The 23,786-nt window shown below is 51.5% G+C and overlaps 1 long non-coding RNA gene across 1 annotated transcript; it reads left to right on the plus strand.

Moving 5' to 3' along the window:
• Window positions 1-3,777: 3,777 nt before the first annotated feature.
• Window positions 3,778-22,423, plus strand: LOC147576164 (uncharacterized). The gene is made up of 5 exons (XR_015241829.1): window positions 3,778-4,104; window positions 6,969-7,081; window positions 7,467-7,595; window positions 21,189-21,278; window positions 22,339-22,423. It is a non-coding gene; the product is annotated as an uncharacterized LOC147576164 (long non-coding RNA).
• Window positions 22,424-23,786: the final 1,363 nt, after the last annotated feature.

A 23,786-nucleotide genomic window follows, 5' to 3' on the forward strand; every position in this document is an offset into this window, starting at 1 on the left:
ACAGATCTCTGCACCCAGGCTGCCTCATTCAGATAGGAACAGCCGAGTGGTGTGGAGTGGTTCTGTGCATATGTATAATCAGATGAGGCGCTGATGGAGAGCCACTCATGGACCAGCTGGTCTGAGGCAGTCAGGGGACAGGTCACGGTTTAGGAGGGTAGAGTTGTAAGGCCAGCCACCTCTCACACATGTGCACACAAGGGCAAGGGTGTGTGTGCAGGGGTGGGAGAGCAGAGAGCTCTGGGAAGTGATCTGGGCCCTGAGGGGCCTGGGAGAGGGAAAACAGTGGTTCTGAGGGGTCTTTTTTAGAGGGGGGAAGTTCCTGCCATCACCAGGCCTTCTGAGCTGCAGAGAGAAGAGTGGGCAGGCCCTTGGCTCCTTGCCCAGGGGCTTCATAAGCCATGGCCTTTGGCACCAAAGCTGGCTGCCTGGTCTGGAGCTGGATCCTGCTCCCCACCCCCACTCAGCCTGTCTCTTCCCTACCACCCCCTCCCCCCAACTCCAGGGCACCTATCGCCCCAAAGGCAAACAATGCCAGACAATAGGCCACCCTGGCAGGCCCTCAGGAACTGGGCTGTGTGTCCCAGACAAAGGGACAGATATAAACACTGCTGCTGTTGACTGTCTATTCTGCTGTTTGCCCTGCCCTCACCCCCAGGTGCCCTGCTCCCTGGTAAAGGGGGAAGTGTGAGCAATAGTGCCACGCAGTGCAGGCCTCTGGTGTCACCCCACATCCTCATTCCAGCAGCAGAGAAGCCTCCAAGATGGATGGGGCTGGGGAAAATAGGGGAAATAGGGCTTGGATGCTGGGGTTTTGAGTTCCTGATGGACATCCCTGCTTGCTCACTGCAGAGGGCTCAAGCAACAGTCTGCAGAGGTCTGGGGTGGGGAGGGGATCTGAGGAGGTGAAAGGGCTCCGCACAGAGATCTTAGCGGAAAGATCAGGAGATGACTCACCCCACAGCTTTCTGTCTGCATCTGATCCTGACTATCTGGGCCCAGAGAATCTGTCTTTGCGGCCGCATCTCCTATTTTATGTAACTTTGGTTGAGGTATCAAAACCCACTGGCTTTTGGGTCTGAAGTCTGTCTTGCCAGATTTACTCCTGTGAGGTGCCTTGAGTTGGGGAAGGGTAGTGCCCTGTGTGAGCCTGGACACAAACACAGCCTTCTCCCCCCAAGGCTTTGTTCATGGTCAGTTTCTGCTACGCTAACAAGCTAGAGGAGAGAATGGGAAGCGCTTGGGCTCTCCCTCTCTGTGAGTCTATAATCGAATGAGAGTTTGAGAGCCAGAAATGTCCTCCTACGTCTTCAGCCCCCACGTTGTGCTGTTCAGGGACCTGAGACCCTGACAAGCTGATCGACAGTGTGACATCACAGTCCCTCCAGCAGATCCTCCCGGCTCTCTGTCCGATCACAGATATTCAACACGAATTCTTTTCTGTGGTTCGATAAGGGAGTTGCTGATAAACCCCAGACACCCCTCTGTGCCTGCTGTGTGCTGAGCAGCACGCCAGGCACCGCAGGGCGGTTCTCTTCTTTCCATGCATGGGTCCTGCAGAGCCTGGCACTTGTCTCTGTGGGAGGCAGTGGAAATTAGGGTCTTCCCTGCACTCTAGAAGCCTTAAGGCCATGTGGGGAGACGGGAAGTGCCTGCAGGAAGCATCAAGTAGCCATTCAGCAGTGACAGTGTGGTGGGGGGCAGTGGATATGCGTGCCCACCAAGGGCATTGGGCATCTATCTATCTGTGCCAGGTGTGTGCAGTGAGGGAGAGGACACTGTGGCTGGGAGCTCAGGGGGTTGGATGTGGGAGGCAGGGTGTCAGGACTTTGGCTGAGTGAGGAGGGGCATGAGCTCCTGTCCCTATTTGAGTATACCTGTCAGGAAGCCTGCCTCCCCACCTCAAGGACAGTGGCTGGATCCCGGTCTCCAGGCCCCTGCCCTTGCCGGAGTCAGCAGCCCATATCAGGCGTGGCGGTCAGGCCTCTGCCCTGGGCCCCGCCACCCCTCACAGTGGACCTGGGAGTCTGGGATGAAGGAAGGGGAGTCTTCCGCAGCACGGGGTGTGCCTGGGAGGGAGGCCATGTGAAGGCACCAAGCACAATCACAAACACCAGGGTTTGTTTTGAAAATAACATTGATCTCTTTGATTCCCAGAAATCCTGGGGTTTAGAGTTAAGTACAAAAATGGAACAGAGTCTGTTGGAAGGAACCTGGACCTGAGCATTAGGAGGCCTGGGTTCTAGTCCCACCTTTGCCTTTTACTAGTGGTGTGACCTGTGACCTTGGGCAGAGCCCTTTCTGAGCCCCTGTTTCTTCACTTTTTTTTTTTTCATTTATAAAATGAAGAAGGTTGGTCTAGGTCAGTGTTACTTAAACGTGTGTTCCATGGAGTTTATGTAACTACAAAATCAATTTCAATCTCTCTCCCTCTTTTTCCCTTCCTCTCTCACATATTTACCATCTGTCTCTCTGTCCATCTGTCTGTCTATCAACTATCAGTGAAATACTGGGTTACGTGACCTTTAGCAGGAAGCTTTTCTTCAGGTCCTGTCAGAGCCTCGGGATTCTCTGAGAGGAGATCATATGGTGGGTTGTGTTTCGCAAACTCCCTGGACTGCAGAATTCTATTTTTCAAAGAGCAGCTCAGTGAATCATGTTCACTGGAACACTTGTTGGGTACTGTTAGCCTAAGAAATCACACTGGGCTTTTCTGTTGATCTCTTTTAAGATTCTAGAAAATGCTGGCTTTACTTTTTCTGACCTGCTTTTAGGTGAGGCACACGGGGCCGGGGGCAAGCCATAGGTTTTCCTTGGGGATGCTGGGGACTCTAAGAGTTGTGAGCCTCACTGAGGCTTGGGGTGGAAGTGAGAATTTGGTGTGAATCTCAAATGTGGGCTCTACCTCTGTGTATGTGTGCCCATGTGAGTTGTGTGTGTGTGCACACAGTGTGAATGGCTGTGTGTCCATGTGTGAGAGTGTACATGAATGGATTTGTGTGTGCACGTGTCTCTGTGTGCAAACAGGTTAAAAACCTCTTTCACAGGGATGTTTTGCTCACCAGGACCTGGGGTGGAAGCATCGGGGGAGTTGAGGACAAACGTGTATGTACTGGAAGAAGAGGTCACACAGAGAATTAAAGGGGAGTGTAGTGTGTCATCGATTCTGATAACAATTAGCCCCTCTCCAACTTGTGATTTGTCTCCTCCTCCTCACCGCCCCCCCCCCCCCCCCATGCTGGAATGTGGATTCCCTACCAGGGTAATGGAGCTGAGCTAGAAGGAGGACGGGATGATGGAATGTGGACGTTAAAAAATTTTTTTTTAATGTTTATTTATTTTTGAGAGAGAGAGAGAGAGAGAGAGAGAGAGAGTGTGTGAGTGTGCAAGTAGGGCAGGGGCAGAGAGGGGTGGAGGGTGGGGACAGAGGATCCAAAGCAGGCTTTGTCCTGACAATAGTGAGCCTGATATGGGGCTTGAATTCGGGAACTGGGAGGTCATGACCCGAACCTGGAGTCGGACGCTCAACCGACTGAGCCACCCAGATGTCCCGGACTGTGGACATTTGGGAGAGGCCAACACTGGTTCTCTAGCAGGTGTTCTTTAATTTTTTTAATTAATTTTTAAAAGTTTTTACATTTGAGAGAGAGAGCGTGCACGCATGTGCGCAGCCACCTGAGTGGGGTAGGGGAAAGAAAGGAGAGAGAGAGAGAGAGAGAGAGAGAGAGAGAGAATCCTAAGCAGGTTCCTTGCTGTCATTGCACAGCCCCAGGGGGCGGGGGGCGGGGCTTGATCTCCCGAAGAAGCGCGAGATCATGAGATCACGATGCGGAGCTGAAATCGAAAGTCCCACGCTTAACTGCCTGAGCCACCCGGGCGGCCCTCTACCAGCTACCTCTTTTTTTTTTTTTTTTTTTTTTTTTTAGCAGCCGGGCTCTCCTGTTCTCCGTGGAAGGGGGAATTTATTTCATTACGGGGAGTTCTGGAGGGTGTGGGAGGCCAAGCTGGAGTGGGCTTTAAGGCTCTTTCCAGCTGTTCAAAGGCAGGAACTTGGGGCTTCTTTGGCATCTATATCTGAGCTAAACAAGATGGCGCACAGAGAAGGTGAGTAAAGAGAGATTGAAAGGGGACTATTTACAAGGTGCAGGCAAGGGGAACCCACAAGCGGTGCTGAAGGACCTTGGGAGGGCACAGTGGGAGCTGTTAGCACCCTCTATCCAAAGGGGTGAGGGGAGGGAGATGTTACCAAAACCATTAGAACCGCAGTTCTGGGGCCCCCCGTCCCCCGCAGCCATGGTCAAAGCTTGTCTGGACGGGGTGGGGGAACCCCGAGAATCAGTACCTTCCCCGCTCTCACTCCCACACCCGAATGGCTGCCCTTAGCCGCAACACAGAGAACACGGAAGAAAGTAAGGGTAAGGGAGCGGCTCCTGGGGACAGCCTTCCAGGGCTTAGAAGAGGGTGGACGACGGCAGGGGCTGTGTAGCCGGAGGGGAAAATCAGGAATAGCTAGTGTAGGACCCGATACCTGAGAACGGCCAAGTGCCACCACTTTGGGGAACAGACTGGAGGGAGGCCAGCTGCTCGGTTCCTTCAGTGTGGCCGTGGGCTAGCAGCTTGGGTCACTGGGCGGCTCTAGAAGAAGAACACAGGTCCTCTTTCCATCCACTCTGTGTTGGGGTTGTTACGAATATGACAGAGTGTGTATGCATACAGACACCCAGACGTATGTGCGCGCGTGCGCACGCGCGCACACACACACACACACACACACACACACACACACACACCCCATCCTCCTGGCCTGCTGGTGAGTCAGGTGAGAGACGGCCCTAGGGAACCCGAGGAGCTGGCTGTTGACCAGATTTCTCTAGGCTCTCCTCATGTCTGTGACTTGGTCCCCACATAGGAGGCCAAGAAGCAGACTCTGAGCTGCCCAGCAGTGGCGAGCCATGAGGCAGGGCCTGGTGGGGAGGGGTTGGTGGTCACACCTGTCCGTGGGGTACACTAGGGATTCTGTGGGTCCTTACTCAGCACCTGTGAGTACCCCATAGCCTTCCTTCTTGGAAGATACTCACTGAACGATTCTTTTTTATGCCCTGGCCTCAGAGAAGGCACGGAGTTTTAGTGAATGATAGATTCCTTTCTTCATTCATTCACGTATTTATTTAACAACTCTGTTTGGGAGCTGTCCCCAGACTAGTCTCACTGATCTTGCTCTGTTTGCGCTCAGTGCTGTGGTGAACAGGATGAGGGGCTTTGCTCTGCCAGACTTCTTTAGGGAGGAGACAGATATAAGCGGGCAGCAGGGAGTGGTTGAGGAGGGTGATGGGGTTGGGGGGTGCAGTGGGCGGTGGGACCTCACTGCCAGGGGGCCCGGCCTGGGCTAAGGCATCAGAGGAGGGTCCCTGGAGAAGTGACAGCAGGATGAGAACGGAGGAATGGGCAAGAATGGGTCTGGCAAAGATGGTGGGGGTGAGAGGGGAAGCCTCGTATGTTCCAGCTACTAGACAAAGTCCACTTCGGTGGGACTGGGTGTGAGAGGCCGAAAGGCGAGTGGAGAAGCGGGAGAGGGCAGGGCCCCTCATACAACCACCTGGAAAGATTTGTCCTGAGGTCAGTGGGGGGCCACTGGAGGGATTTTAGGGAGAAGAGGAGCACAATCAGATTTTGTTTTAAAATGTTGATTTATTTCTGAGAGAGCGTGAGTGGGGGAGGGGCAGAGAGAGAGTGGAGACAGGATCCAAAGTGGACTCTGAGCTGTCAGCACAGAGCCTGATGTAGGGCTCGAACTCACAAACCGTGAGATCATGACCTGAGCCAAAGTTGAACACTTAGCTGACTGAGCCACCCAGGAGCCTCCAGATTTTTTGTTTGTTTGTTTGGAACAATCATTCTGACTGCACCTGGAGGCTAGTGGGGGGGAGCCGGGCTGTAACCCAGAGGTGACAGTGGCCTGACCAGGGTGCTGACAGGACACTCGGGAAGCCAGGGCTCCTGCCTCCCCCACGGTTGCCCAAAGGCAGTGCCAGCCTCTGTGCAGACCAAGATACTGGGATTTCAGAGGGACCCTTGCTTGTGAAGTACACCTCCGATCCCCCCACTCCCATCGTGGATTTCTCTGTCTTTAGAGAGTGGTTCCTGGGCTCAGAGCTTCCTGCTCACGGTTCCGTGAAATCACCCCTCGGAGGGTGAACTCAGTCGCCTCGGTGCTGCGTAGAGGCCTCGTCTCTGGCTGGCTGGCTGTGAGGCCTCGTCTGCACCCTCCCGTTTCTGAACCTCGGCTGCCTGGTGCGTACCACAGGCCAGGGAGGAACGCACGCAGGCCGTGTGCACTGCCCAGCTGCCGAAGCCTAGGTTGTAATGTGAGCTCCGATGAGGGCCGGCAGGCATCCGGCACCCCAGGGATTCTGCTCAGAGTCCAGATAAAGCCCCAACACTGGGGCTGGCCCTGCTGGCTGCTGGGCCTGGCTTGTCCAGGCGTCTCCGGGAGAAAAGCCTTCTGTTTGCAAGGAGTTTGGGGAACTTGTGATTCGACCCCCCCTGTCTGCTCTGCCTGCCCCAAGAACTCCCAGCTACAAACTCACTGCTCGGGGGTGGGGGGGGGGTCTTTTCCTAGATCTTCCACTTCTTTGTTTGCTTGAAACCCAGTGCTTACACTTTCAACATTTCCTTGCTTGGGAGGGATCTGTCTCTCTCAGGAGTTCCCAGGGAGGGTGCCAGGTCTTGGTGGGAATGGGCTGGTGTCCCTGAGAAGGGCATTTTATTTTTATTTTTATTTTTATTTTTATTTTTATTTTTATTTTTATTTTTATTTTATTTTATTTTATTTTATTTTATTTTATTTTAATTTTATTTTTTAAGTTTATGTATTTATTTTGAGAGAGAGAGAGCACGCGTGTGCACCAGTGGGGGAGGGGCAGAGAGAGAGTACGAGAGAGCATCCTGAGCAGGCTCTGTGTGGACAGATCGACACAAGGCTCCATCCCACAAACCGTGAGATCATGACCTAAGCCGAAATCAAGAGTTGGAAGCTCAACCGACTGACCCACCCAGGTGCCCCGGGAAGGGCATTTTAAAGGTAAGACTCTGGGGTTGGAAAGATGTGATTCTGATCCTGGTTCCATCACGTAGCTTTGATTGGAACCCTGCAGAGACCATCGAGCCTCTTTTTTTTTTTTTTATTGTAACCTGGAGATCATGGTTGCTGGTGTTTGGGTGGGTTACCCAGGTCAGTGCCTGGCAGAGGCTGGAGGCTCGTGCGTGCCAGCCTTTCCCACTTCAGTGGGAGCTGGAGGCTTGTTCTTGGCTCGTGAAGCCGCTCTGGGCTGGGCCGTGCAGCGCTGGCCAGTTTGGAGGCGGCGGGGGGGGGGGGGGTCGGCGAGCACCCTGCACTTAGAGCCACTGTTTTAGGGTGACTTGTGACAAAGATTTGACCTCTCAGGCTCTTAACTCTCTCTTTCCAGCCTTCAGTAGAGCAAGAAAGTGGGACCGGATGAACTCTGAGGACCACGCGAGACCCATGATGACCACAGAGGTCTGTAGCGAGGCGGCTCCGAAAGCAAGGTCTCCCTGCTCCCCTTGTTGTACCGCAGGTGAGTTTTACTGTCTCCTGATTCTGACACTCTTGTTTCTGCCTCCATAACTGCTCAGGCGATTCTCCACGTAGAACGCCCCGCACACTCTCCCCTCGGCTGCCTGTTGAAATCATACCCAAACTTGAAAGCCAAGCTACGCCACAACTTTCTAATTTTAATAGAGGAAAGAGCCTGAGGTTTGGCATCAATTTTTCCAGGGCTTATACCTTGGGTCTGAGTCCCTGCCAACTTCCCTCCTTGTCCCCGAAGGTGGCAGATGCCCACATGGGGCTGCATGGTGAGGGGCTCCGTGTGCTGCAGAGAGGGGCTTCCCACCTCCTCCTCCAGGCACTGCGGGAGGAGCTTTTCGCCTCTCTTTCTACTCGTTCAAATGGGTTTGGAGCCAAGGGTTCGTGTCTTCACAACTCTACTGTGCCCGCTTCGTAGGGAACTCTTGGTCAGAAGAGCTTCAGGTGTAAAGCAAGAGGATAACATGAGAAACGCAGACATTTTGCTTTTGGAAAGAAGACATCTCCCCTTCCAGCACTCCCCACCCGCCTCCCCCCTTGCCTGCGTGGTCTCCCAAGGTCTCCGGCAGCCGGGAAAGAGGAGCTTGGTTGTTGGTGTTAGATGGACATGGCTAGCACCGTAGCTCCATTCCTGGCTGTCTCTGTGACCTTGGACAGGGTGTTTCATTTTCCAGGGTTTCAGTGTCCTTCTCTGAAAAAGGGGTAAGACATTACCTGTTTCCACAGTGTCATGGCTGCAGGGCTGTCATGTCGTATCCACATGTTTATCATGTTTTATCCCTGAGAGTGTGAGTTCCACCAGGCGAAGGACTTGGTTTCTTGTTGAGTCCCAAGCTCTTCCAGCCCATAGTTGGTGTCCAATAGACCTTTGTCAGATGGATGAGTGAATGACACTTAATGTGATGGGGTGCGTCAAGGCAGTAGGTGGGACCATCGGGCACCATGCTGACACACGGAATGGTGGGTGCAGAGGTGAATACATAGTGTCAGGAATGAAATAGGCACACCGTCTGTGTGACCCTCCCCTCATAGGCATGCCTGCTGGGTAGGATGGAGCGGATTATGTTCTTGGAGAATAGGGGCAACCGTCTTTTGGGGAAGAGCCTGTCTCCAGCTTGATGAAGTTCTCTCTCCTAAAGGTCGTTAAGCAGAGGTGGATCTGGTAAAAGGGTTCCTTCTCTGGGCTAAGGCTGAATCAACTGCCATCTTTGGGTTTTCTGACCTCCCAAGAGCTGCAGTTCTGCTTGGTGCCTGAAATGACTAGAGAATGAAGGCAGGTATGCCAGGGTGTGTGGACAGACCTGAAGGGTGTAGACTCTGGGGCCTGAGGGTCATGGAGGGACCTCCAGAGAGAACACCTTTGTGCAGAGCCTTGTGGGAGGGAGGTGTGTGTGTATATATATGGCGTATGCTATATAGATATAACTATATATGGTATATGGTATATATGATATATATACATCTCGTATGACAGTGGGATAAGTGACTGGGGATGTGGAAAGGGTTTCAGCTTTTAAACCCAGAGAGATGATATATTTAGTCAGGGTTCTCCAGAGAAACAGAAACAACAGGATGTGTGCATGTATACGTTTTTCTCTCTATATCATCTCTCTCTCTTCTTTCTCTCTCTCTCTGTTTTATCTCTCTCTTTCTCCATATGTATTTATGTATGAATGTATTTATGCATGTATGTATCATCATTTATCATATGGATTTATTTTAGAGAATTGGCTGACACATTTGTGGAGGCTGGCAATTCCAAAATTTGCAGGGTAGGCTGGCGGGCTGGAAGCCCCAGGAAGAGATGTAGTTTGAGTCCAAAGGTAGTCTGCTGGCAGAATTCCCTCTTGTTTGGGGGAGGTCAGTCTTTCTCTATTGAGGCCCTCAACTGACTGGGTGAGGCCCACCACATTATGGAAGGCTAACTGCTTTACTCAAAGTCTACTGATCTAAATGTTAATCTCATCTAAAAATGCCTTCACAGAAACATCTTGAGCAATGTTTGACCAAGTATCTGGGGCTAGCCAGATAGCCAAGTTGACCGTCATAAAATTAACCATCACAGATGGGTTCAAAACAAAACTCAGATCTAGAAGTTTGTACTCAGAGCAATGAAGTTGGGGAAGGGGCAGGTGTTCCTGTGCCAGCTGTTAGCCCATGTACGAAAGGTGGTTTCAGCTCAGTCAGTAAGACTGGCCCTGACTCAATGGGGAAGGACAAGAAAGGGGTCAGAAGTAATCAGTTTATGTGATTCAGTGTTTCACAGTCACATTCATGGCGATCCCCTGTGTGTACAAGAGCACACCCCAGCCTTTATTTTGCTCTCTGGATGACTCAACTCCATGCTACTCCCTGTGGAGACTGTGAGGGGAGAGCCTCAAAGTCAGGGGCACTTTGTGCATGTGTGAGTAGCCACTTCTGGGTTACTATTATGTGGCTTGGACCTGGCAGGGTTTGGGCCTTCTGATCACTCTCACTGATCTTCACGCAGCCCTGGGATGAACTCACTGTTCATGGTATTGGTCCTGAACCACTCACTGCAATTCACCTGCCCAACACTGTCACGTCTTACTCTTGGTTGTCCAGGTGACCAATGTGGTCACTTGTTTTCTCATTTTTAAATTTGTTTTGTTTTGGATTTGGCACATGCTGTTGTCTTCTGAGCCTTGGATGTTCTTGATAATGTTGATGATGATGATACTTGCTCAGTAATGGTGACGACTGCTCTCTGTCCCAGCAACGCATAAGAGAACGTCTTGGACGTGCCTCTCTGACCTGGTCCCTAGGAGGGTGACAGGCATGACTCATACTCTGCTGATCACAGCTTTGCAGATGAGGCCTGCACGGCCCTCATGGGGGAGGACCATGGTAACAGTGGAGGCGGGCAGTAGATACAGGGTACTCTTTGCTAGGTATCACCTCCAAGTTCTTTATGGGGTTGGACACTTTGTTTGACCTTCTTCGTATCCCCAGCTTTCCCAGCACACTCCCAGGAATCTCTCTACACTGGAGCAGAGAGAACAAAGGTGATGGTTTCTATTTGTAGCTCACCAAGGTCATGTGTATGATGATGTCAACATGTGAAAATTGATCTATTTATTATAAATCCTGTGGTGAACATTTGTGGTTTGCCTCCCCAGACCCCATTTCCTCCTCTGCCTCCCCCCACCCCAGTCTGTGTTTGGACACTTCCCTCTTACCACTCTTAGTCTGCAGGGTTGGTGTGGGGCTCCAAGGTAGTCATAGGAGCTAAGCCCAGACCTGTAGGCTACAGTGTATGTCCTACCCTAACTGCGGTGGCCAGGTCATTGTCTTAGTCCATTCAGTCCCTTGCTACATAGACTATGATACTATACACAGGGTGGCTTATAAACAGCAGAGATTTATTTCTCACAGTTCTTGGGGCTGGAAAGTTCAAGATCAGGGTGCCAGCATGGTTGGGTGAGGACCGTCTTCCATGTTGAAGACTTTGTTTTATCCTCGTATGGCAGATGGGGCAAGGAACTCTCTGAGGTCTCTCTTATAAGAAGATTGTCTTCTTATAATTTGGTTTATAATGGGATTTTCTAATCCCATTCATGAGGGCTCTACCCTCATGACCTAAGCACCTCCCATTGGCCCTACCTCCTGTGAAGGCCCCACCTCCCCTACCATCACAATGGGGGGTTAGGATTTCAACATACAAATTTTGAGGGGGACATGAACATTCAGATGATGGCAGTTATGCTCCCATCCTTGAATTAGTCAGAACCAGTGAGATGCCAGAAGACGTTTGCTGGAATTGTTGGGAGAGAAGTAGGTGTACGTTTTGACTGGACCTGTTGAGTCCATCTGTCACCTGGGAGGGACCATGGTAGTTAGAAGAGCTCTGAAAGAGATGGAGCCTTGATGATACCAATTTAGCCCTTAATTCAGATGTGTGTGAAATAAGACTTAACTCTAGATTTAAAAAAAAAAAAAATTTCAGTTGGCTTAAAGTGACAGATTTTCTGTCACTTGCAACCAACAAAAACCTAATGGATATAGCCCTGTGATCTTTGGGTCAGAATCACCTCATCCATATTCTCAAAGGTTGCATGACTTTGAAGTGAGCTTACTTGTTTTGTTTTACTTCTTTTGTAGGTGCCACTTGGTCCTTATGTTCTGATCAATTCTGCAGTTCCAACTGTGTTGACACTGCTCTTGGTTTTCAACAGCCTTACATAGTTCTTTGAACTTGTGTGGAGGCCATCACTCCAAATTCAGAGATTCATAGCCCACATGCTGTGGGAGCCTACAGACCACGTATATGGGGCTAGGGGTACAACTCCTCAGATGAGTTGGGAGGAGCTGTCAGTCATTCATTGATTCCTGGAATTCTTTCATGCTGTGAGTAGGAGGCAGAAGACTCCTGGTCACCTGGACTTCCAGTTCTGGGGTCGAGTTTACCCTTCATGTGTTTCTGATGAGGACAGAACAGTTGTTCTCACAGCAGTTTCCTGCCTGAGCAAATTGTCTGACACAGTCATCATTACCAAAAGCAATCAAGTTCATGGCCCAAATCCCAACTGTCCCCAAACAGGAGCTGTTGTCACTCTGATTTATTTCATGGCTAAACCTTCCAGGAACTGGGTTTAGATATTGTTGAAATGTGGATGCATTTTTTTGTTGTTGTTGAGTTTTGGGGATATTCTTCTTTGATCTGGTTGGCAAAATGAAACCATATGAGCTAAGAGCGTGGGTGGTTTGGGCTTCTAGCTTTGTGTCCTTACGTTCTGCCTCTTTACACACTTGTATAGATGCGAGACTTCGAAACTGTGCATTGGTGATTGGGCATGAATCTTATAAGTGTCATTTTATGTCTGTAAATCAGTTGTGTGTAATGTGAGTCCAGTGAGAAATTAAAGAGTGTTGTGGTCAAGAGTATGTACTCTGTGCTCCTTATAAGTGACGCCATACCAGAAAGAGAAAAGTCTGAAGTCCACATTCATTCATCTTGTCTTTCCGAGACAAGCTGGGGTGTCACCAGCTCCACCCATTCCTCTCTGTTTCTATCCCCCCACTAATGATCTTTCCAGACTGCTTAATTATACCACCTAGCGGGATGAATCCTAGATCTTTATCTTGCCATGTTATTTGAGGTGGTGGTGGTGGTGGGGTCTATGTATGCCTTTCCTTTCTCTCCAACTAACCTGAAATAGCTGGGTGGGTCAAAGCTGTGCCTTATTTCTCTACAAAGCAACCTCTCCTGCCCCCACTTGGCATCTATCACAGTGCCCTGTATAAAGAGGGTATTTGGTATGGCTTTGTTGACCCTAGGATCTTTTCTGCCATGGGGATAGGTGATGGTCAATGAGTGTGAAGAAAGAGCCTGAGGAGAGCAGTTAGACGTGGGAGGGGAGGTGTAGGTTGGGTGGCCGAAAGAGAAGGGAAGTGGTCAGTGACAGAAGGAAGTTAACTCCTCCACCATTGTCTAGTCTGTGTTAATGTGCCCCATTGGCTGCACTGAGCCCCCAGTAAAGTGAGCCTGGGCTTGTAACTTGAAGTTAAGCTGGGGACATGGATGCAGAAGTGACCACAGCCTCGTAAACAAGGTGGATTGACCTGCTGATGTGGTACACTTCCCTTAGGCCAGTCCTGTTAGTGGTCTGTGTCCTAAACCATGAGGTGTGAATAACATGGCAGGACTACTGGCCAAAGAGCAGTGGACAAGGGCTTGCCCTTGCCCTTCTTGGGCAGAGAGTGTGGAAGGCATCTGGAATTGGTCCCTGACCCTCTATCATCTGCAGCCTTATCATAAAGATCTCATGAGCACAGAGATCTTGTAGATCCCAGCCCTGTTTCCAAAGCAGCTGCATTGAAATGGGACTTCATCCCTACTACCTCTGCCCCAGTGTGACCAATAGTCCCCCTCTGGGAGCCACCCTTCACCCTCAGGCCCTGTGCTCGGTTGTTGACCAGGGAAGAACAAGAGGAATAGCCTTGCCCTCCTCCTCCAATCTGAGATGGCCTGGAGTGTTCTCTTAGATGCTGGATCCCAGACTCGCCTACGTGCATGTGTGTATGTTGTGTGAGAGACACAGAGCAAGAGAGGGTGACTTAAAGTTGAATAGGAATAGGGGCCAGTCACAGGCAGAAAGTCACAGGGAGCACTTCCTCTGTCTCTGCTGTCCTAGGCCCAGCCCTGGGGATGGTGACTCTCCTGGCACAAGATGTCCTGAGCAGGAGAGAAGCACAGAGGGCCCAGGCACTTGTAGGACTCCTCCCTTCCAGCAGTGAGCAGTGTGCTTCAGGGAGAGAAGCCCATGAATGACAGCTTTTCCTTGCTTACCAAGTGTGTGGCCTTAAACAGGCAGCCGGGCCTTGGCTTCTGAGCCGAGCCCCAGGCTCTGTGAGAGGCCCCGGTGCCCCCACTTACTATCCCCATGACTTGGGCACATCATCTCCCTTTGCTTTGTCTCAGCTTCCTCATCTGTAAACTCGGTATCCTACCATCACCCCTGCAGGTAAGTCAGATGCGACCGTGAATGGGGCAGCACTTTGCAAACCGTAATGTTCCTGCCACAAAGCAGGTGATAGACCACAGGGACCCCATGCTGCGCTGCTGGGGGTCTGCAGAGGACATGGGGACAGGGAAGGCTGCTCTGAGGAAGGCAGTCTGGTCCACACAGGAGTCTTGAATCTTTGTCCCTTTGCAGTGGGCCATGAGAAATCAGGAGCTCAGCTGGGCTTTGGGGCAGTGAGTGTAGGTGGCTCAGTGGATGGAAAAACAGGCAGAGGGACCTTGTCTCTTGTTGCTTCCAATTTATCTAGTCACTTGCTCCTCTTCTCAGAGCTGAGTCCTTCCTAAACTGCAGCAGGAACCATGGGGGCCCTAGGACCTTCAAGTGTGAAATTTTTATGGAGGTGGTGCTTGGGGACTCGGGAAGAAAAGCAGCCCTCTGGCATTGTCTCAGTCTTGGCCGCCCCTAAAAATACGATGTGATGCAGCTAATGAGAAAGCACGACAGGCCTGGCTCAGCATGACCTAATATAGCCTGGCATTCAAGCCCGAACCAGGACGTAAATGGGGACTTGAAATTGAAAACACAAGATGTCTCCAATGGGATGGCAGGGAGCCTGCTGTGATCTCGATGGCAGGGCACACAATGGGGGTCTGAGTAGAGGTCCCCGGAGGCTCTGCTGGGTTTACTGGTGTGAATGGGGTTGGGACTCAGTGGAGAGCACCCGCCTGCAGCCTCTTGCCTACTTTTTGGCGAGTGGGTCAGCATCAGGTTGATCAGCCCAGTTAACTCTTGCGGGGAGTAGCAATGGGCTCTGTGCCACCAGGTTATAAACTCCATCACGCCAACCCTTTAGAGAGCAGCACAGACCAGCCCCCCGCTGCTCTCTGGTCCTGTAGACACCCCAGCTAGCCTGGTTTTTGCCCTACATTAAATCTCTGAGAGACTCTGGCACAGACCTTGGACAGTGGGCCACCTTGGACAGTGGATCGAGTCCTAGCCTCCAGTGTAGAAACATCATGGCGGCAACACCAAAGTCTTGTTCTTCCTTTTCCTCCCTCCTTCTGCATTGACATGGTCCCACCGCTCAGCCTTGAAGCCAGAGGGCTCAGTGTGGCTCTGCGCTGACTTGTGATTCGGGCCTGGGGAAGGGGAGTGGGGTAAAACATGGCAGGGGAGAAGCAAGGCTTTGAGTGACCGACTCACCCTGTTTGCCCAAGACTCCTGGTTTTGACACTGAAATTTTTCCTAAATTTCAGGAAACCTCTCAGGCCCGTGGAAGCCAGGATGGTTGGTTATCCTACTGCATCACCTCTCCCCCTCCCCGAACCTGCTCATCATAGGAGCCCAGCGTGCCCTCGGCACTGGTATCCTATGTGACTCACCTAAGGTCATGGGGCTGTCAGCTGGCAGAGCAAGGACTTGAATCCAGAGCCCCTAACTACAAGTTCAGGGCTCTTTGCACCGCCCCCTCCCCCACCCCCTGCTTTTCTCAGGTCACCTGTGAGCTTTCTCCAAAGATCTTGGCCAAGGCCTTTCCCTAGGATGGAAGTGATGGAGGGAACAGAGAAGAACTGGTCACCCTGAGGGAAGGGGTCAAAGGCTCAGGGCTAGAGGACCCCAAGAGGGGAAGGACTCAATCTCTGCCCTTAAGAATTTGACACTCTGGTTGGAAAGGTGCAGCGGGCTTGCCTGTGGGTGCCTGGCCCAGGTGCCACTCGAGGACACCTCTGCACACCTACCAGGAAACAATAGATAAAGGGTGTGGCTTCCCAAGATTGCATTACTCTCCCTTAAAGACTATTCGTTCAACAAATATTGATTGAATATCTGTTCTTAAACATGTTGTTCAGTCTGTCTGGAACACACTCTTCCCCTCCTTCCTCCTTTATCTCTGCCTCATCCCCACACCCAATTCCATCCATTCCTCAGCCCTTAGTTTAATAGATAATATTTATTGAACACATAGTCTGAAGCATGTTGTACTATATAACTCATATAATCCCCATGAAAACTGTATGAAGCTGTTGCACCCATTTCATAGATGAGGAAACTGAGTGGTTAACTGGCTTGCCCAGGGATACACAGACCTTAACTGCTAGGCTGGAGTACAGTCTGGCTTATGCTGTCCATGGAAGGAACGCTTCCCTGATCCCTGCCTCTCTGCTTCCAGAGCCTCCATGGTTATTCCCTGTTGGAACGCTCTTTGAGGAGCTATGCAATGCCTCCTGTCCTTGTCTGTTTCCCCCCTGGGACAGTTCCTGAAGGGCTGGAATCCTTCTTGCTTTATCCCAAGGTCTAGGCATTTAAAAGGAGCCCAGGGGTGCCTGGGTGGCTCAGTCGGTTGAGCGTCCAACTCTTGATTTCAGCTCAGGTCATGATTCCAGGGTCATGGGATCAAGCTCCATGTTGGGTACTGTGCTTAGTGTGGAGCATGCTTAAGATTCTCTCTCTCTCTCTCTCTCTCTCTCTCTCTCTCTGTTTCTCTGCCCCTCCCCCACTCTCAAATTAAAAAAAAAAAGATCCTAGTAAATACCTGTTGAATGAATAAATGCATAAGTTGATGGGTGAATGAATGATTTCCTTCAGTGGCTGAAGGAACTCTGAGGCTGAGGTTCTCAGAGAAGGCTTGTTCTGTCACTGTGGGGCACCACACACTGGCGGTGCTGAGCCAGGGGATGCTTGATGTCCCAGGATAAACATGACCCTCCTTTCTGGAGTAAGATTGGGGAGCAAACTGATTTTTAAATGCTAACACAAAGTTGGCTTTTTTTTTTTTTTTTTTTTTTGTAGGGGATATTTTCATGAATTTTTGGGATAAGACTGAGATTTGGAGGAAATTTTGTGCTGTGGTAGCCTCTATAGGCAAGTCTTAGATCTGACCCTCCCACCCCATTGTAATTTCTCCTCTGCTGTTGGGGGTGCTTTGGCAAAAAAACTTTGGAAAATGCTGCTTAGGGGAGTAGCTAGAACCCAGGGCACGGGGGCCATGGTGGTGTTCCGGGGAGGGGCTTGGCCAGGAGCAGAGGCCTGAGATTCAAATAGGCTCCAACTCTCTGCTCCCAGGGCCTGGTGAGCAGACACACTGTGAATGGCTTTGGCTTTGAGTGTGCCAATATCAGTTGAAATAAATGCTTCATAGCCACATCCTGAAGTGCCACTACAGCCTCTTGGAAAACCTCACACTATTTTTAGTCCCTGTAGCTCAAGAAAATGCCTTCTCTTTTCCTCCCCACAAGCCAATTCATTGTTGATTTTGCCCGGGTCTTAAAACCCCGTTCTCCTTTTTAGCTATAAGTGAAACCAATCAGCAGTCGGGTCGAATTTCCTGTCCCTTTCTATTTTCATATCTTGTGTTACTTGTTCACGTGGGAAAAATCCAGCCATCTCCCCATGTTGGGCCCTGTGCAACCTGGCTTCGCGTGTAGCTGTGTGATTGCACTGAGTCACGGGGTGGGGGGGGGCACACGTGAATGGTGGAGCATCAGGACTTAGGGTTCAAGGAGCCTGAAGGTGGCATGACTGGGGCTTGACACAGGGCTTGTTTATCCCATAAAGCGTCTCCAAGGAGAAGAGGAGGAACCGGGGCCTTCCAGGCTGCGAGGAGTGAAAGGGGTGCCTTTCTCCCTCGGAAGAATTCACTCTGATTCAACAAGAACACTAGGAGACGCTGGGCGGTCATGGTCCTTTGCAGTTTATGAAGGCTTTTTTTGCACTGTTTATATGTCCATTACTATGAGCGGGAAACGAACAGAACACTGTGGGAAAACAGACGATGGAGGGGCAGATTCCTTGTGGGGGTCAGGGAAGACTTCACGGAGGAAGGGACATACAGGGCTGGGTCTAAATAAAAAAGAAGAAAGGGAGAGATGTTCCAGGGAACATCACCGGCAGTCGCAAGGAGCTATAAAAGAACATGTGTTGATAAGACTGGGGAGAAGAGTTGACCCTGAATTTGAAGGGCCACATGTGTTGTTGCTGGAGGTGGGAAGCTGGTGTCTATTTTGTAGGAAGTTCACAGTGGAAGCTGAGCAGAGGCCAGAGCATTCTGGAACGTGTAGGGCTCTGTGCTGGGCACAGCATATTGGACTCCTGTATAAGACCACTGACCTGTTATTTTAAAGGTCTTATGACTACAGAGTGGCCAGGTAGGGGTAAGGAGATTTAATTTAATCCCCAAACAGGGGACAGAACAGGTGCCACCCCTCCTTCATCCCATGCCCGTGGCAGGTACTAGTAACCAATCACAGGATCATTCTCATACCACAATTGAGGAAACAGATAGAGGTGGAAAGGTGGGCCCAGGGCTCCACCAGATAGGAAGCAACAGAGCCAGGACTGCTGTCCACAAAGAGAGGGGTAGTGACGGGCCAGGGGTTCAGACGAACCTACGTGTGCAAACAGGTTTTTCCATTTACTGGTTGAGTGTCTACATGGTCACTTATCTTCTCTGTGCCACAGTCTCCCCAGCTGTAAAATGGGGATAATAAACTCCCTTTATAGGCTGGCTGGAATGGGATATGTTAAGTGTGAGTTCAGAGCCAGACATGTATTACGTGCTCAATAAATGGCAGCTATTAGTAATATTAATGATACTATTGTTTCTCACTGCTGACATACTGTCTTTCTATATATCTTGCTCAACATTCCGCCCTGTCCTCATTGCAGGGGCCCCGTCTTCTCTATCAACATGCTAACAAGTAGGCTGGGTGGGAAGTTCTTTAAATAGTCATGGTACAGACAGATAGATGCATCCCTGCTTTGATGTCTCTGTTTGATTCTGGGTGGAGCAAGAGGCCGCTTTGTCCTTTCAGCAGTAAAGGACGAAGAGGAAACACAGCTGCAAGGGGCTGGGAACTGACCTGGGGTTTCTGTGCAATCACTTGGGTTTCTAAGAAGGGAATTATCTCGGGACCTTAGCAATATTAACACGTGGCCAGCCAGGCAGCTGCCCAGAGCCCCATCTGTAAGAGGGGACACAGAAACCCCACTGGAAATGTCATATGATGAGGCATATTTAACAGAGTTGCTTTCAGGGAAAGTCCTATGAATATTGGAAGATTTTTCTGGATAAGCTCTTTGGGATAGGGAGTGTTGTCAGTGGTGCACGCTGAATATGTAAGATGGTCCGTACACTGGATGGAGACAACTCTCTGGTGAGCTTTCAATTTCCTGGGTACATTTGGGGCCAGAGCTGAATGGTTTAGGGCAGGGGAGGAGAGGCTGAGGACTACCACCTGGGTCCTCCCTGATCTCTTCTGCATTATGGAGGAGTTAGGCTTTTTTTTTTTTTTTTTTAATGTTCATTTATTTTTGAGAGAGAAAGAGTACAACAGGGAAGGGGCGGAGAGAGGGGGACAGAGGGTCCAAAGTGGGCTCTGCACTGACAGCAGGGAGCCCAGTGCGGGGTTTGAACTCACGAACTGTGAGGTCATGATCTGAGCTAAAGTTGGTCGCTTAACGGACTGAGCCACCCAGGTGCCCCGGAGGAGTCAGTGTTTAAGGGGCACCTAAATATTTGCCAGCCTGGGGCAGCCAGCTCTGCTTGGTACCTTCCAGGGCAGCACAGGCCTCAGGGCCCAAGGGACTGCTGTGGGCTCTCGACGGAGGGCCCTCCATGGGAAGCGGGAACCCCCTTCCACCAGGGTTGCAGGGGTCTCTGTCTGGAGCCTGGTCAGAAGCAGGAAAACTGGAAAGGGGAGGAAAGAGGGGTGCCGGGCACGCATTCTCCTGCTTTGATGTCATTCACCAAGCATGTGCAGCCCCAGCCCGTACCAGGCAGATGTTGCAGGAAGTGCTGGAGCTCACCTGGTCACGTGAGAAGAAAACAGGCCCCATCAGGAATTCAGGTGGCCCAGGGAAGTGGGCCAGTGAGTGTGTGCCCTGAAGGCCACTGACCCCGAGGCAGAGGCTGAGCCAGTTTCTTGCCAGGATCTGCTTGTAATTTAACAGGCCCGAGGGCTGACCGTGGGCAGGAGGGGTGGCCTGGCCTGGCTCCCCCGCGTGCAAACGCTTCACACTTTACTTCTTGCTGGAACAGCAACCTCCCTGCCACTGTTAAGAACGTGTGATGACTCTAAGCGTCTGGGCGTCCCCATGGGCTACGAGGGCCGTCCAGCTAGCGCTCCTGTTACCTGGACACTCCTAGAGCGAGTGAACTGAGGCCCAGACAACACAGCCAGCACATGCGAAGCCCCTGCTGTGTGTGCCCGGTACCCTATTATTGCCTTGTACTGCACACCATCTTTAATCCTCGGGACAAGCCTGCAGCGTCGGTTGTTAGAGCCCGCATTTCTCCAGAGGAGGAAACTGAGGTTCAGGTTAAGGACTTAGCCCCAGGTTGGCCAGGGACCCTGCCCTGGTCTGGAAAGAGCCTCCCGTGGGTGACCTACAGCTATATCGGTGATGATGGATGAGCCTTCTATTGCATGGAGTGGCCCTGCCTGAGGGGTCCTGGTAGGGTTTGCAGAATCCACCCCTCCTTAGGTCAGAGAACTACCATGTGTAGTAAGCCCAGCCAGGCGATGGGGTTGTCAGCCTGTTAGGGACCCAATGGGGTTTTGTACACCAAAGTGAGAGGGAAGCAAATACGTGGTTATTCACAGTGCCCAGCAAGGAAAGGGGGTGGGGCCCCTTCACACAGCACCTTGCAGGCTGTTCTCTTCTGGGGATATGGGGGTCTGAAACACCAGGACCATATCTTTCCTTCTGCTTCTTGGGGTGGGGCAGAGGAAGCGGGAGAAGAAAAGGCAGGCCCTGGGCAAGGGTCAAGTACAGAGAAGGGAGGATCAAAAGGCCAACGTGGTATTTGCTTGTCCCATTTGCTTGCCAAAGGCCACGGGGAAGCTGACTGGCAGCTGGGGCACAAAGCCCAAATCGTCCTCAGAACTTAAGTCCTACTGGCATTCTGGAATTCTCCAGGGGGAAAGGGCGGGGGGAAGGGCTTGGATGGATCCTCACTTCTTTCCTAGCCAAGGGAAGAGTGGCCTTCTTGGGCCAGATAAGGCAGATGGCTACCCTGCCCCCTGCACCCTCCGGGAACCCCAACTAGATGATTTCTTGTTTACATCAGACTTTGCAACTCTCTTCTCGTTCTGCAGGCGAAAGCGGAAATTGGAAGGCAGGCCCTGTGATGGTGAGGACTTGAAAATTGCTTCTAATTTCCAAGTGTGTGGCAGAGAGAGAGACAGGTGCGTGATGATTACTGTGTGATTCTGCCGCTTTGTAGGAAAATTAATCCCGAGGTACTTCTTTTAAAAGTACTTTCTCAAGGTTGTGAACTTGATTCTTCTCCACCAACACCTTGTTTTTATTTTGAATACTTCTTGGGGACTTTTACATTAAGCTCTCCTAGCTGGTGCTGCTTGCTTTAGCCTAATGTCAATGTTCGGTTTTATTTTCCTGGGACAAGAATGGCAAATATACCTGATTTTTCATGTGCCACCTCAGCTAAATGGGGGGTGGTGACCCGGAGCTCTGCCTTGGGAAGAAATCTGTGGCTGAGACCAGACTCAGCAGGAAATAGTGCTGTGATTGATTAGTAATACCTACCATGGGCATGGAACAGAGGAATGGTAGCACCTGTTCTCTCCCCTATTTGGGGGTTAAATTTCCTCACCGCTACTTGGCCAGTCTATAGCCATAAAACTTTTAAAATAAAAGGTTAAGAGGTCCATGGTCTCATACAGGAGTCCGGTATGCTGTGTCTGTCACAGAGCCCTACACACTCCAGAATGCTCTGGCCTCCGTTCGGCTTCCACTGTGAGCTTCCTACAAAATAGACACCAGCTCCCCACCGCCGGCAGCAACACATGTGGCCCTTCAAATTCAGGGTCAGCTCTTCTCCCCAGTCTTATCAACACATGTTCTTTTAGAGCTCCTTGTCTGGAACATCTCTCCCTTTCTTCTTAACTTTTTAGACCCAGCCCTACAAGTCCCTTCCTCTGCAAAGTCTTCCCTGACCCCCACATGGAATCTGCCCCTCCATCATCTGTTTTCCCACAGTCTTCTGTTCACCTTCCTGTTATAGAAGTGGCTATATAAGCAGACAAGTCAAGACACAGCAGGCTGCCCCGTGTTAGCCCACAGGGCCGCCACAGGGCGGGGACGCAGTGTGGCTCTGCAGTGTGGCCCCGCCCCCTTCTCCCAGAAGAGGCTGGGGGAAGGTTTATGGAGGGCGCCAACGTGAGGGTGCAGGAACTCTGGGATGTGTTGGGAAGTGACTTGAATTTTTATCCCCATTTGTTCCAGCCTGCCAAGGACACGGCCTAAGTCACCCTCCTTGTAATGAGAGAAGAGGAGGAAGAGCAGTGATTAAATGTGCTTGATAAAACTTCTCTATTTCGTGTTTGGAATAAAAAAGGGAAGGTTGAGATAAAGCAGTGCTTGTTTGGTGTCGTTCATGACACGGCTGAGCCGGGCAGGGCCAGTGTCTCTAATCCTCCCCTGGTGAGCACAGGGGTGGGGCAGCTGGCACCCAGCTGGGCACCCACCCAGTGGGACAGAGATTGGAAGGGCCTTTGCCACCAGTGGGAGGGTGGCAGTGGTGTCACAGAGGAGAAGCCAGAGCCAAGACGTGAGGGCAGAGCGGGAGGTTTATCAGGTGGGCAGGCCGTTCCAGGCAATGAACGGCATGTGCAGGGTGTGGGGCCCCCTGGCTGGAGCTCCATGCTGAGTAGGGGGGAACGTTCTGCCTCAGTTCTCCTCGGCCGGATCCCGCCTCCAGAAGGCCGAGTCCCACCCTGTGCTCAGCACAGCGCTGGCCACTGCGGGGGAAACAGCAGACTGTTTGTTGTCCTGCTGGTGTGTCTTCCCCTGGGGGCCTGTTGACGCCCTGTGTGTGTCTGTCCGGGTGGCACGTGACATCTTCTGGAGGTGAGTGGGCTGCGGCCCCGTCTCGTTCTCACACTCTGCTTGTCCGATGAACTGGAAGGGCGGGGAGGGAGGGCAACCCCTCACAAGGCCACTGTCCTAGCCCATCACCTTTTCTATCTCAGAACAGGGCAGGCAGACGCAGAGGAGCAGGTCTAGGGAGGCGAGGGCAAGGATTGGGCCCCAAGCGCGGAGCCCAGAGTATCCCTGGGTCCTGTCCCCAGCTGAGCTGGCTGAGGCCTCCCGCGGCCTCGTTGGCCACCCAGCTTCTCTGCCTGAGGAGGCCTGGTGAGGACTTCACTTGTGTCCTTACCACGATCATCCTCTGCTGACCCTGGCAGAGGCCGTGCCAGGCCCCTGGTGCCCCGCCCTGGCACTTACCCCAAGGGCCTGTCTTCCCAGTGCTCGGGGCCCAGGAGAGAGAAAGGACCCACAGGGAGAGTCAACTAATGCACGTTTGGATACAACCTGAAGCTGGCTGCGAATCACATACACACTCAGAAAGTGTATGTGAGGGGCGCCTGGGTGGCGCAGTCGGTTAAGCGTCCGACTTCAGCCAGGTCACGATCTCGCGGTCCGTGAGTTCGAGCCCCGCGTCAGGCTCTGGGCCGATGGCTCGGAGCCTGGAGCCTGTTTCCGATTCTGTGTCTCCCTCTCTCTCTGCCCCTCCCCCGTTCATGCTCTGTCTCTCTCTGTCCCAAAAATAAATAAAAAACGTTGAAAAAATAAAAAAAATAAAAAAAAAAATAAAAAAAAGAAAGTGTATGTGAAACGAGTGTCAGTCATACACAGGGTCTGGCCTGACTCAAATGTGTGCCATGGCCGGT

This window comes from Puma concolor, chromosome D2, assembly GCF_028749965.1.
Source record: "Puma concolor isolate L17-30 chromosome D2, mPumCon1.1.hap2, whole genome shotgun sequence".
Classification (NCBI taxonomy): Eukaryota; Metazoa; Chordata; class Mammalia; order Carnivora; family Felidae; genus Puma; species Puma concolor.